Source organism: Esox lucius, chromosome 14, assembly GCF_011004845.1.
Source record: "Esox lucius isolate fEsoLuc1 chromosome 14, fEsoLuc1.pri, whole genome shotgun sequence".
NCBI classification, from domain to species: Eukaryota; Metazoa; Chordata; class Actinopteri; order Esociformes; family Esocidae; genus Esox; species Esox lucius.
Window position 1 is genome coordinate 34,651,358 of NC_047582.1, and position 13,378 is coordinate 34,664,735.

Here is a 13,378-nt window from a genome sequence, read left to right on the forward strand (position 1 = left end):
TCCACAGACCCACAGCAAACGGTTATTGATGGAAACATAATGCTGGATTCTCCCTCTCCCTCTGAGTCTCAATGTTAGACCAGAAGAATTATTATTATTTCAGGAGAACAAATATTACCCCTTGGGCTCCAATTATTTTCATGCATTGGCTCCTTCTGCGTCTAACTCAGGTCTTTTTTTATATTATATATAACAATGTTTTGTTTAGCTCGTAGCCTCGTTGTGCAGTGTTTAAGGCATGGCTTTTCTATAAATGGAGCAACCATTTTGTGCCAGGTCAGAGGTCACCAAGGAGCTGAGTGACTTATTGCATTAGGTCAGATATTCAGTGTTTAAATGTCAGGTTGGCTCAATGTCTCTCATAAGACGATCTTCCCTCATTTTATAGTTTGCATGCAGCATAATTGTTCTCAGTTTACTACTACTATTCATTTTTGGTTTTGAACGTGATCCGAGGACCATCGTTTGTTAAATCAAAAATGTAATTGTAGTTTTCAGTATTGGTGGTGTGATGATCAGTGATGATTAGTATCATACAGAACACATCTTAAAGAATAAGAATAATAAATATATCCAATCACTGCCCACAGGGTCGGTTATCCACGGCTAGGTCAATAAAGTTGTTGGTAAATATAAACGACCACTGCCCACTGGGTCGGTTATCCACGGCTAGGTCAATAAAGTTGTTGGTAAATATAAACGACCACTGCCCACTGGGTCAGTTATCCACGGCTAGGTCAATAAAGTTGTTGGTAAATATAAACGACCACTGCCCACTGGGTCGGTTATCCACGGCTAGGTCAATAAAGTTGTTGGTAAATATAAACGACCACTGCCCACTGGGTCAGTTATCCACGGCTAGGTCAATAAAGTTGTTGGTAAATATAAACGACCACTGCCCGCTGGGTCGGTTATCCATGGCTAGGTCAATCAGTGACATGGATCGGTTTGAGAGCACCTGAAACCCCCAACATTTGAGCTACGTGTGCAATGATCAATTTGTTAATTAGGAGCAACATCAATGCGGAAAGTTGACTCCAGCAAACTGGCAGACACAATAAAATGTAAAATAATTTTTTTCGAAGCACCATAAAGATGTAACATTTTACTCAAGTTAATTGGCAGCAAAACAAAATGTAAAGTTTAATGCAGGTAATTGGCACTAACATTAAGACTGAGTTAATGACAACAGGCCCGCACCCACTTTTCTCTCAGTTCTTCTCCACCTTCCCTTTTTTTCTATTTTTCAGCTCTATTCTTCTCTTTATCTTCACAATTTCCCTTTCATCAAATTTGTCTGGAAGTGTTTTCTCTTCTGAAGTGAAAACAGTGCTTTCTCGTTAGCGATGAAAGGTTTTCTATGAGTCCCCTGTTGATTGACGATCGCTGAGATGTATGACACCTCTCAACATGTCACACAGGAGGGTGTGTATCTACGTGTGTGTGTGTGTGTGTACCATCGTTCTGAGCAGGGACCAGATGTTACAGACTTAATTAGGCCGACAGACAGTGATGTTCTTAACGACTTCTAGAATCAAGCCCATTACAGGGAGACAACCAAGACAAATACCTCTTAGAACATCCTTTCTTCTTGTCCTGTCTGTCTGCCTGTTTGTATGTATGTCTGTCTCTCTCTCTCTATTTGCCTGTCTCCCTTCCTTATCTGTCTGTCAGTCTATTATTCACTCCTGTTAGCTTCTCCTTCTCTAGACATGCCTCCCTGTGAATTCTGACTTCATTTACCTAAAGACAGACACTTAGACATGGCACTAAGAACACGTTCTCCCACCACTGCTGAAACTGCATCACGCGCCGCCGCAAACATCCCACAATGACACACTCAACGGACAACACAAAACACAGCACCCAACATGCCCACCCATCCCTCCTCTCCCACTGTGCAGACAGACACCAGAACCCCAAAACCACGTACACGCATTTAATCATTGTACTTTTATTTTATAAGGCGCTCAGAGACACTTAGGTTATTCCTCTGGGTCTGTTGCCCCCGCCCTGTAACCTAGTTCCTCCTTCTTAACCAAACAGACAACTTAGCCTGGGCAAACAAGACATTCGACAAAATACATTTTCCCTTCGCTGGATACATGGGCCTCATCACAAACGTCTCCACACTGAAGATCGCCTTAAACCTCATGTACAGCATCCAAAAAAGGTTGTGGTGTCTTGCTTATACAGAAAACACATGATATACAGTGTCAAAGAGAGAGGGGGTACAGGAGAAAGAGAGAGGAAGGAGAAGGAAGAGGGAGGGGGTACAGGAGAAAGAGAGAGGAAGGAGAAGGAAGAGGGAGGGGGTACAGGAGAAAGAGAGAGGAAGGAGAAGGAAGAGAGAGGGGGTACAGGAGAAAGAGAGAGGAAGGAGAAGGAAGAGGGAGGGGGTACAGGAGAAAGAGAGAGGAAGGAGAAGGAAGAGGGAGGGGGTACAGGAGAAAGAGAGAGGAAGGAGAAGGAAGAGGGAGGGGGTACAGGAGAAAGAGAGAGGAAGGAGAAGGAAGAGGGAGGGGGTACAGGAGAAAGAGAGAGGAAGGAGAAGGAAGAGGGAGGGGGTACAGGAGAAAGAGAGAGGAAGGAGAAGGAAGAGGGAGGGGGTACAGGAGAAAGAGAGAGGAAGGAGAAGGAAGAGGGAGGGGGTACAGGAGAAAGAGAGAGGAAGGAGAAGGAAGAGGGAGGGGGTACAGGAGAAAGAGAGAGGAAGGAGAAGGAAGAGGGAGGGGGTACAGGAGAAAGAGAGAGGAAGGAGAAGGAAGAGGGAGGGGGTACAGGAGAAAGAGAGAGGAAGGAGAAGGAAGAGGGAGGGGGTACAGGAGAAAGAGAGAGGAAGGAGAAGGAAGAGGGAGGGGGTACAGGAGAAAGAGAGAGGAAGGAGAAGGAAGAGGGAGGGGGTACAGGAGAAAGAGAGAGGAAGGAGAAGGAAGAGGGAGGGGGTACAGGAGAAAGAGAGAGGAAGGAGAAGGAAGAGGGAGGGGGTACAGGAGAAAGAGAGAGGAAGGAGAAGGAAGAGGGAGGGGGTACAGGAGAAAGAGAGAGGAAGGAGAAGGAAGAGGGAGGGGGTACAGGAGAAAGAGAGAGGAAGGAGAAGGAAGAGGGAGGGGGTACAGGAGAAAGAGAGAGGAAGGAGAAGGAAGAGGGAGGGGGTACAGGAGAAAGAGAGAGGAAGGAGAAGGAAGAGGGAGGGGGTACAGGAGAAAGAGAGAGGAAGGAGAAGGAAGAGGGAGGGGGTACAGGAGAAAGAGAGAGGAAGGAGAAGGAAGAGGGAGGGGGTACAGGAGAAAGAGAGAGGAAGGAGAAGGAAGAGGGAGGGGGTACAGGAGAAAGAGAGAGGAAGGAGAAGGAAGAGGGAGGGGTACAGGAGAAAGAGAGAGGAAGGAGAAGGAAGAGGGAGGGGGTACAGGAGAAAGAGAGAGGAAGGAGAAGGAAGAGGGAGGGGGTACAGGAGAAAGAGAGAGGAAGGAGAAGGAAGAGGGAGGGGGTACAGGAGAAAGAGAGAGGAAGGAGAAGGAAGAGGGAGGGGGTACAGGAGAAAGAGAGAGGAAGGAGAAGGAAGAGGGAGGGGGTACAGGAGAAAGAGAGAGGAAGGAGAAGGAAGAGGAGAGGGGGTACAGGAGAAAGAGAGAGGAAGGAGAAGGAAGAGGGAGGGGGTACAGGAGAAAGAGAGAGGAAGGAGAAGGAAGAGAGAGGGGGTACAGGAGAAAGAGAGAGGAAGGAGAAGGAAGAGGGAGGGGGTACAGGAGAAAGAGAGAGGAAGGAGAAGGAAGAGGGAGGGGGTACAGGAGAAAGAGAGAGGAAGGAGAAGGAAGAGAGAGGGGGTACAGGAGAAAGAGAGAGGAAGGAGAAGGAAGAGAGAGGGGTACAGGAGAAAGAGAGAGGAAGGAGAAGGAAGAGAGAGGGGGTACAGGAGAAAGAGAGAGGAAGGAGAAGGAAGAGGGAGGGGGTACAGGAGAAAGAGAGAGGAAGGAGAAGGAAGAGAGAGGGGGTACAGGAGAAAGAGAGAGGAAGGAGAAGGAAGAGGGAGGGGGTACAGGAGAAAGAGAGAGGAAGGAGAAGGAAGAGGGAGGGGGTACAGGAGAAAGAGAGAGGAAGGAGAAGGAAGAGGGAGGGGGTACAGGAGAAAGAGAGAGGAAGGAGAAGGAAGAGGGAGGGGGTACAGGAGAAAGAGAGAGGAAGGAGAAGGAAGAGGGAGGGGGTACAGGAGAAAGAGAGAGGAAGGAGAAGGAAGAGGGAGGGGGTACAGGAGAAAGAGAGAGGAAGGAGAAGGAAGAGGGAGGGGGTACAGGAGAAAGAGAGAGGAAGGAGAAGGAAGAGGGAGGGGGTATAGGAGAAAGAGAGAGGAAGGAGAAGGAAGAGGGAGGGGGTACAGGAGAAAGAGAGAGGAAGGAGAAGGAAGAGGGAGGGGGTACAGGAGAAAGAGAGAGGAAGGAGAAGGAAGAGGGAGGGGGTACAGGAGAAAGAGAGAGGAAGGAGAAGGAAGAGGGAGGGGGTACAGGAGAAAGAGAGAGGAAGGAGAAGGAAGAGGGAGGGGGTACAGGAGAAAGAGAGAGGAAGGAGAAGGAAGAGGGAGGGGTACAGGAGAAAGAGAGAGGAAGGAGAAGGAAGAGGGAGGGGGTATAGGAGAAAGAGAGAGGAAGGAGAAGGAAGAGGGAGGGGGTACAGGAGAAAGAGAGAGGAAGGAGAAGGAAGAGGGAGGGGGTACAGGAGAAAGAGAGAGGAAGGAGAAGGAAGAGGGAGGGGGTATAGGAGAAAGAGAGAGGAAGGAGAAGGAAGAGGGAGGGGGTACAGGAGAAAGAGAGAGGAAGGAGAAGGAAGAGGGAGGGGGTACAGGAGAAAGAGAGAGGAAGGAGAAGGAAGAGGGAGGGGGTATAGGAGAAAGAGAGAGGAAGGAGAAGGAAGAGGGAGGCAGAGCAGAGGAGGGAGGATGTAGAGAATGTCGAGGAACGAGAGACCAACTTTTCCATTTATGTTTCCTGGTGTAGCTTGTTTGCTCTTCATTTAAGTCAACGCAGGAACATGTTGTGGAGAATATTATATTTAATTCATGGTATAATGATATAAAGTTAAAGTAGGCCAGCCTAGCTGATGCAAGATGGGCCGTGTGCTCCCTAAATAATAGTGCACAGAAAGAACATCATCCTCAGAGGAGTCGGTGGAGCTCGCTCTCTAAGGTTTTGAATCTAACTACACACACACACACACACACACACACACACACACACACACACACACACACACACACACATCCCCTCCTCTCAGCTCTTTCCTTTTGTCTGCTCAGTTCTACTGAAGTTCTGTAATACACAGCTCCCCTTTAACCAAATGAAAAACTGTCAGGGAACCTCGTCCTGCTCACTCATTCTGAGTCCTGGTCTGAAAAAAAGAGAAAATCCTCACAATGACAAAGGGTGTCAAACAGGAGAACAGAGGAGAGGAGAGAAATGGAAAGGAGAGGAGGAGGAGACGGGAGTGGTGGAGAGGAGGAGACGAGTGGAGAGAAGATGAGAGGAGGAGAGTGGAGGGGAGGGAGGAAACAGGAGAAGACAGGTTTGCTTTGATGAGCATTGTGGCTAACATGATCCTAAAGGACATGGGCTGGGTAACCTACATCATGGAAGCCCATTGGCCCATGGCCTTAAATATTCAAGTATATCAATATATCAAGTGGCATTAGGAACGTAATCCATCACACCAACCCTTGTGTAGAGATGTTTTACTCCTGAAAAGGTCAGGAACCAACAACCCTCATCATACCTCAGAAAGAGACCGATGAACCAACAACCCCCATCATACCTCAGAAAGAGACAGATGAACAAACAACCCTCATCATACCGCAGAAAGAGACAGATGAACCAACAACCCCCATCATACCTCAGAAAGAGACAGATGAACCAACAACCCTCATCATACCTCAGAAAGAGACAGATGAACAAACAACCCTCATCATACCGCAGAAAGAGACAGATGAACAAACAACCCTCATCATACCGCAGAAAGAGACAGATGAACAAACAACCCTTGTACCTTCATACCTCAGAAAGAAACAGAGGAACAAACAACCCTCATACTGTCATACCTCAGAAAGAGACAGCTGAACCAACAACCTTCGCCATACCTCAGAAACAGACAGCTAAACCAACAACCCTCATGCAGTCATCAGACAGAAACAGGAGAACAAACAATCCTCGTACTGTCATACCTCAGAAAGAGACAGGTGAACCAACAACCTCCTCAGATACCTTAAGGTAGTTGAGATAGAAGTAAGTTTCATGAACAAACGTTATTGCATTTCGTAATGAGGGTATAAAATGTTATTAATATTTCAGAACAAGCCCTATTTTTCATTTCTGAAGCCAGCCCAGTGGGCCTCTTTTCAAAGGCTTCCAGTCAAAACCCAATGGGAGATTCAATTGACTTTAATCTTGCATTCGTTTGAAAATTGTAGCCCATTAGTTAACTTTGCCTTTTCTGTGCAGTTTTATATTGCATTTCAATGAGGCCGCTTTCCTGTGGCGTTAGAACTCTAATAGTTGCTTCAAACAGTAAATGAGGGAGAGAGTGAGGAACGAAGAACAAGAGTGAGGAACGAGCTAAGAAAAAGAAGAATGAGGAGTGGGGGGGAGGTTAAAAGAGAAAGGGAGAGAAAGGGAGAGAAAGAAAAGAAGCAATGTGGGGGGAAGAGAGGAGAAAAGAGAGAGTGCGATAGAGGGGTAATCGAGAGAGATGGCAACCCAACAAAAACTAATATTTATACAAATCATCATCATGTTTCATGTTTCAATCATGTTTTTATGTCTTTTATTTTCATTAAGGATAGAAACTGACCTTGGGCTGTGAGGTGGGGGCTGGGGTAGGTATCCTAGGTAACTTGATACCTGGCTTTAAGAAGCAGTCATCAAATATTAATGAACCGACTGAATCATTCCTTGGGATTGAGATGCAAACATTATGAATTCCTCCCTCTCGACACTATGACAACATATCAATAGACTCCAGATGCTAGAGCTAATTGGGGCAAGGAATTGTGTGCGTGTGTTTGTGCGTGTGCGTGCGTTTGTGTGTTTGCGTGTGTGAGTATGTGCGTATGTGTGTGTGCGTTTGTGTGTGTGTGTGTGTATTGCAGGCTGCCACCACCACAGGGTCACAGAGACTGGCCATAATCAAATAAAGACGGGCCTGAATTATTCTCTTTGATGATGGGGGGGAGACACTCCAAATGTGGACCCTCTCTCTCTAATTGGTATCAACCAGTGTGTGTGTTTGTGTGATCCACTTCTGTGTGTACTTGAGGCGATCCAAACGCGTGTGTGTGTGTGTGTTTATCTACTGCGTTGTAGAGCTTCACCAGTCTCACCTGTTCCCTGTGCCTCAACTCAGAGGGTTTTCGCTCTGCAAGCCAGTGGAATTAGCATCTACATACGTGTGTAAATCAGATGATGAAACATTTTCATGTGACTGTGTGTGTGTGGATACAAACTCAAACTCCTTGTGTCCTCTAGTCATCTCCTTCTCAAAGAGATAGCCCTCGTCTCAGACCCCTCCTCCAATGGGTCCTGAAGAAGGAGCCAAGAAGAGAGACCAGTTTGGGGTCAAGGAATACGTAATTACGGAATCTGGTGAATCTGCTAGTTAAATCCTTGATTCACTTCCTGCTTCAGTGAAACAGCCTACTCCAATCATAGTAGCTGAAATGAAACCCACAGCCAGTCAGAGTGGCAGAAATAACAACAATCAAAGTACATGGTCAGCCCATGGTCTCGCTGCCTCTCGTTCGACTGCTCCTAAATAAATTATGTCATTATAGTTTCCATCACAGGATGAAAGATTTATTCCTCAACTAGAAATCTCCATGAATGAAAACTAGGTCAATGAAGAGCTCAACAGGCATGCCACTAACCACACACACACACACACACACACACACACACACACACAAAGAAACACAAACCCCAAACACACGCAAATACACACAATGGCACAGAAACTCATACAGGATAGCTCACACACACACACACGCGCAAACACACACAACGGCACAGAAACTCATACCGAATAGCACACACACAAACACAGGCAAACACACACAACGGCACAGAAACTCATACAGAATAGCACACACACAAACACAGGCAAACACACACAATGGCGCAGAAACTTACACAGGATAGCACACACACGCACACACATTCACAAACTCATACACACAGTTGTTGGCACAGAAACTCATAGAAGATTTGGCACATGAACTCATACAAAATGGCAAGTCCGCACACACACACACACACCACACACCCCCTCACCTGGTGAGAAGCAGCCTCTCTCCATGGTGATCCTGGTCATCGTCCCCTGTTGGATCTGGTCATCGTTCCCTGTTGGATCTTGTAATCGTCCCCTGTTGGATCTGGTCATCGTTCCCTGTTGGATCTGGTCATCATTCCCTGTTGGATCTGGTCACTGTCCCCTTTTGGATCTGGTCATCATTCTCTGTTGGATCAGGTAATCGTACCCTGTTGGATCTGGTCATTGTCCCCTGTTTGATCTGGTCATCATTCAGTGATGGATCTGGTCACCATCCCCTATTGGATCTGGTCACCATCCCCTATTGGATCTGGTCACTGTCCCCTATTGGATCTGGCCATTGTCCCCTGTTGGACCTGGTCGTAATTCCCTGTTGGATCTGGCCATCATCCCCTTTTGGATCTGGTCATAATTCCCTGTTGGATCTGGTCACTGTCCCCTGTTGGATCTGGCCATCGTCCCCTTTTGGATCTGGTCATAATTCCCTGTTGGATCTGGCCATCGTCCCCTTTTGGATCTGGTCACTGTCCTCTGTTGGATCTGGTCACCGTCCCCTGTTGGATCTGGTCATCGTCCCCTGTTGGATCTGGTCACCGTCCCCTGTTGGATCTGGTCATCATTCCCTGTTGGATCTTGTAATCGTCCCCTGTTGGATCTGGTCATCATTCCCTGTTGGATCTGGTCACCGTCCCCTGTTGGATCTGGTCACCGTCCCCTGTTGGATCTGGTCACTGTCCCCTGTTGGATCTGGTCATCATTCCCTGTTGGATCTGGGTAAACGTGTTCACATCAGTGATTGAGGATTTTATTGGGATTCCTAATGCAGCAGCAATGCCTCCTTGGGGACTAACTGGTTACATATAATCAAGAATAATAATTATAATTATACACACAATGTATTTAAATGACTGATTACAGTTTTTCCCGATTGCTTACAAGAATCGAACAATACAGAAGTTACAGTAACAAAACTATTCCCACATTCAGCAAAACAGAAGTGTATGTGAACAAACTGTGAATAGTTTTTCATTGCTTTCACACAAAATGCATTCAATGAACACATTCCCCAACATTGTTCTCATTCAAACTCAACCTGTTACAAAACAATATATTCACAACACCTGATTTCTCAAATGCTTACACACTATTTCAAAACGGTTAAGAACACATTCAAAACAGAACTATAGAAACTGGTATGCATTTCTGCAGTAACCAGACTGAAACATAAAGACAATTTTTGATATTTGTTAGAAGATTTTTATTATGTTAGAATATTTAGTCAATCCAAACACAGTTGATTGCAGTTTCAACTGAAAACCGACTCAAGTGTTGTACACTGTACCCTTTGAGAGAAACGGTGAACGTGTGAAAGAACTCCAGTATAATTATATCCAGATAAGATGTCTGTTCAAAAACCAAACAGGGTATTTACACATTTACACAGAATCTAGAGTACTGTAAAACTATGGATTTTCAGGGTTTTTTTGAGTAATGGAGATGGAAGCCAGTCAAACTGCACATTAAATCATCTTTGTGGATGAAGCTGGATTCAACCCGGCAAAAACACACCACAGGGGAAGAAATGTGATTGGATAGAGAGCCACCATGGATGTCCCAGGCCAGAGGAGCTAACATCACAATGTGTACAGCACTGTCCAATGATGGTTTGCTGTTTGTTTTTGTTTTTTTGCAGCCCTGGAAAAAGTAAAATTTACTATATGCGAAGATGTAAAGAAAAATTAAGGATATTCCTTCAAATTGCTGCATTTGTGATTCATTCTTGTTCCACATACTTAAGTAAAGTCATTAAAGTTGGATGTTTTTCTTATTCTATGCTCAAATATGGATTTATGTGAAAAATAATTAGAACAAACAACAAGATAAAACTTCGGAATGATCCCTGTTGTTAGTGTTTTTTAGGTCAGTGTGTAATGAATGACAGTGTGTTTCTGAGTGAAAATGGTTGCCAGTGTTTTGGTGGAACAAGCTTGTTTTGAGACATGTATGAAGTGTTTTGGTGGTTTTTGTGAGTTTTGGGGGTGAGATGAACTGTTTTGCAACGATGCATGTTGGTAATGCACACTGTGTGAAGAGTTTTGTTACTGTGGTTTCAGTATTGACCGATGCTTGTAAGCAATTGAGAAAAAGTGTAATATAATATACAGTATCTCACAAAAGTGAGTACACCCCTCACATTTTTGTACAAATTTGATTATATCTTTTCATGTGACAACACTGAAGAAATGACACTTTGCTACAATGTAAAGTAGTGAGTGTACAGCTTGTATAACAGTGTAAATTTGCTGTCCCCTCAAAACAACACAACACACAGCTATTAATGTCTAAACCACTGGCAACAAAAAAGTGAGTATACCCCAAATTGGGCCCTAAGTGTCAATATTTTGTGTGGCCACCATTAGTTTCCAGCACTGCCTTAAACTCTCTTGGGCATGGAGTTCACCAGAGCTTCACATGTTGCCACTGGAGTCCTCTTCCACTCCTCCATGACGACATCACAGAGCTGGTGGGTGTTAGAGACCTTGCGCTCCTCCACCTTCTGTTTGAGGATGCCCCATAGATGCTCAATAGGGTTTAGGTCTGGAGACATGCTTGGCCAGTTCATCACCTTTACCCTCAGCTTCTTTAGGAAGGCAGTGGTTGTCTTGGAGGTGTTTTGGGGGCCCCTTTCGCCCTTCAGAACTGCCTTAATTCTACGTGGCATTGATTCAACAAGGTGCTGTAAGCATTCTTTAGAAATGTTGGCCCATATTGATAGGATAGCATCTTGCAGTTGATGGAGATTTGTGGGATGCACATCCAGGGCACGAAGCTCCCGTTCCACCACATCCCAAAGATGCTCTATTGGGTTGAGATCTGGTGACTGTGGGGGCCATTTCAGTACAGTGAACTCATTGTCATGTTCAAGAAACCAATTTGAAATTATTCGAGCTTTGTGACATGGTGCATTATCCTGGTGGAAGTAGCCATCAGAGGATGGGTACATGGGGGTCATAAAGGGATGGACATGGTCAGAAACAATGCTCAGGTAGGTCGTGGCGTTTAAACGATGCCCAATTGGCACTAAGGGGCTTAAAGTGTGCCAAGAAAACATCCCCCAAACCATTACACCACCACCACCAGCCTGCACAGTGGTAACAAGGCATGATGGATCCATGTTCTCATTCTGTTTACGCCAAATTCTGACTCTACCATCTGAATGTCTCAACAGAAATTGAGACTCATCAGACCAGGCAACATTCTTCCAGTCTTCAACTGTCCAATTTTGGTGAGCTCGTGCAAATTGTAGCCTCTTTTTCATATTTGTAGTGGAGATGAGTGGTACCCGGTGGGGTCTTCTTGCTCTTCTATCAGCTTGAATCAGTCGGCCCATTCTCCTCTGACCTCTAGCATCAACGAGGCATTTTCACCCACAGGACTGCCGCATACTGGATGTTTTTCCCTTTTCACACCATTCTTTGTAAACCCTAGAAATGGTTGTGCGTGAAAATCCCAGTAACTGAGCAGATTGTGAAATACTCAGGCCGGCCCGTCTGGCACTAACAACCATGCCACGCTCAAAATTCCTTAAATCACCTTTCTTTCCCATTCTGACATTCAGTTTGGAGTTCAGGAGATTGTCTTGACCAGGGCCACACCCGTAAATGCATTGAAGCAACTGCCATGTGATTGGTTGATTAGATAATTGCAATAATGAGAAATTGAACAGGTGTTCCTAATAATCCTTTATGTGAGTGTATATACACATATACACATATGTATTGACACCATTCTATTTTCTCAAATACATTAAATTAATTAAGAGTTATACAGATTCAAGACCGGGAGTCCTTTGATAACACACCAAGAGAATTGTATGGAGCATTTCTAGGCTTCTAATCGAGTTTAAACATCTGATGCTGAGGTCACATTATTGATCACAGCAATTATGAGAATGGCAGGTTTTAAAAGTTTCATTTCATTGGAACCGGTTAGTTCTTAAAGATGCATTATGTGAATTTTGGCCAACGGTTGTAAATGTGGAGCTGTCTTGCCAAAAAGGGTCCCAGAAAAATGTGTGCTAGGTCAACCTTGGAACTTCTTGGCTGACTGAGGGATGATGGTGATTCTACTCATAGATTATACAAATATTAACAGCAAATTACACATCCAGACCAAAATGGGGAAAAAGATATCTTTGCATTTGGGTGATTTATTCATCTTTTGATTCTTAAACCTACAACCTGATGACTCCTATTATTGATCACTCAACTTCAAAGATATACAAACACACACAAAAAATTGTTGTCGCTGTAAATTTAGGCTACAGTCTAAATTAAACTAAAACCGGGAAGAAAGTGTGTACCAATGATAATGAAAAAAGGAGAAGTATTAAATACATTATCCATAGAGACTGTCAGCTGGCCACAACACATTTGTTAAGCAGTTAATCTAGAAACTGGCACTAAACGCTCTTCATAATTTAAGAAGAAAGAAGTCACCATGTCGGTTTTGTTTCATTCACAATGGCAACTGATAAAATCAACGTGACAGCGTGCTGAGTGTTTTTTCAGGCTTTTCAGCCAATCCGCAGAGAATCGCGGAGAAAGCATGATGATACCGTAGATTGGATGTCTTTGGACGGGACCACAGTCTTCGCACCCGCTATCTAACCACCACGGAACACAAGCTTCACATCCCACAGGACAGATATGAGTTGGGACGTGTCGCAGAGCCAGTACTGCCTTGTAGTAACCCAGGCCGCCACCTGAACACAATGCCTTAACCCAGGCCACTGACACAATAGGCCGTAATCCGCGTGGGGAGGGGGGGGGGTGACACCCACCCCGTCACGGTCAGATGAGCAAACAAAGAGGATTAGAGCATCCATGTTGGATTAAGGGGGAGGGGTATACACCCAGTCACTGTATAACTGCCCCTGCAGGTGCCCTAATGGCCCCCCGGCCCCCGGCCCCTCCCCGGTTTCAGACTGTCTGAGCTGCTGTTGGTCCAGCTAGTCTAGTCTGGCTTTAACTCTGGTAGGACGGTGGCAGAAGAGGCTGGGTCTAAACGA

At 45.4% G+C, this 13,378-nt stretch overlaps 1 protein-coding gene across 2 annotated transcripts in view; it reads right to left on the minus strand.

The window, feature by feature from the left end:
• Positions 1–13,378, minus strand: part of LOC117595539 — a 57,422-nt gene that overhangs the window by 7,806 nt on the left and 36,238 nt on the right. For both annotated transcript variants that reach the window (XM_034296804.1, XM_034296805.1), the window contains 2 exons: positions 8,310–9,077; positions 6,835–7,562 (listed from right to left, as the gene is read on the minus strand). The gene's annotated coding sequence lies outside the window, so the exon portion shown is untranslated. The remainder of the gene's footprint in view (positions 1–6,834; positions 7,563–8,309; positions 9,078–13,378) is intronic.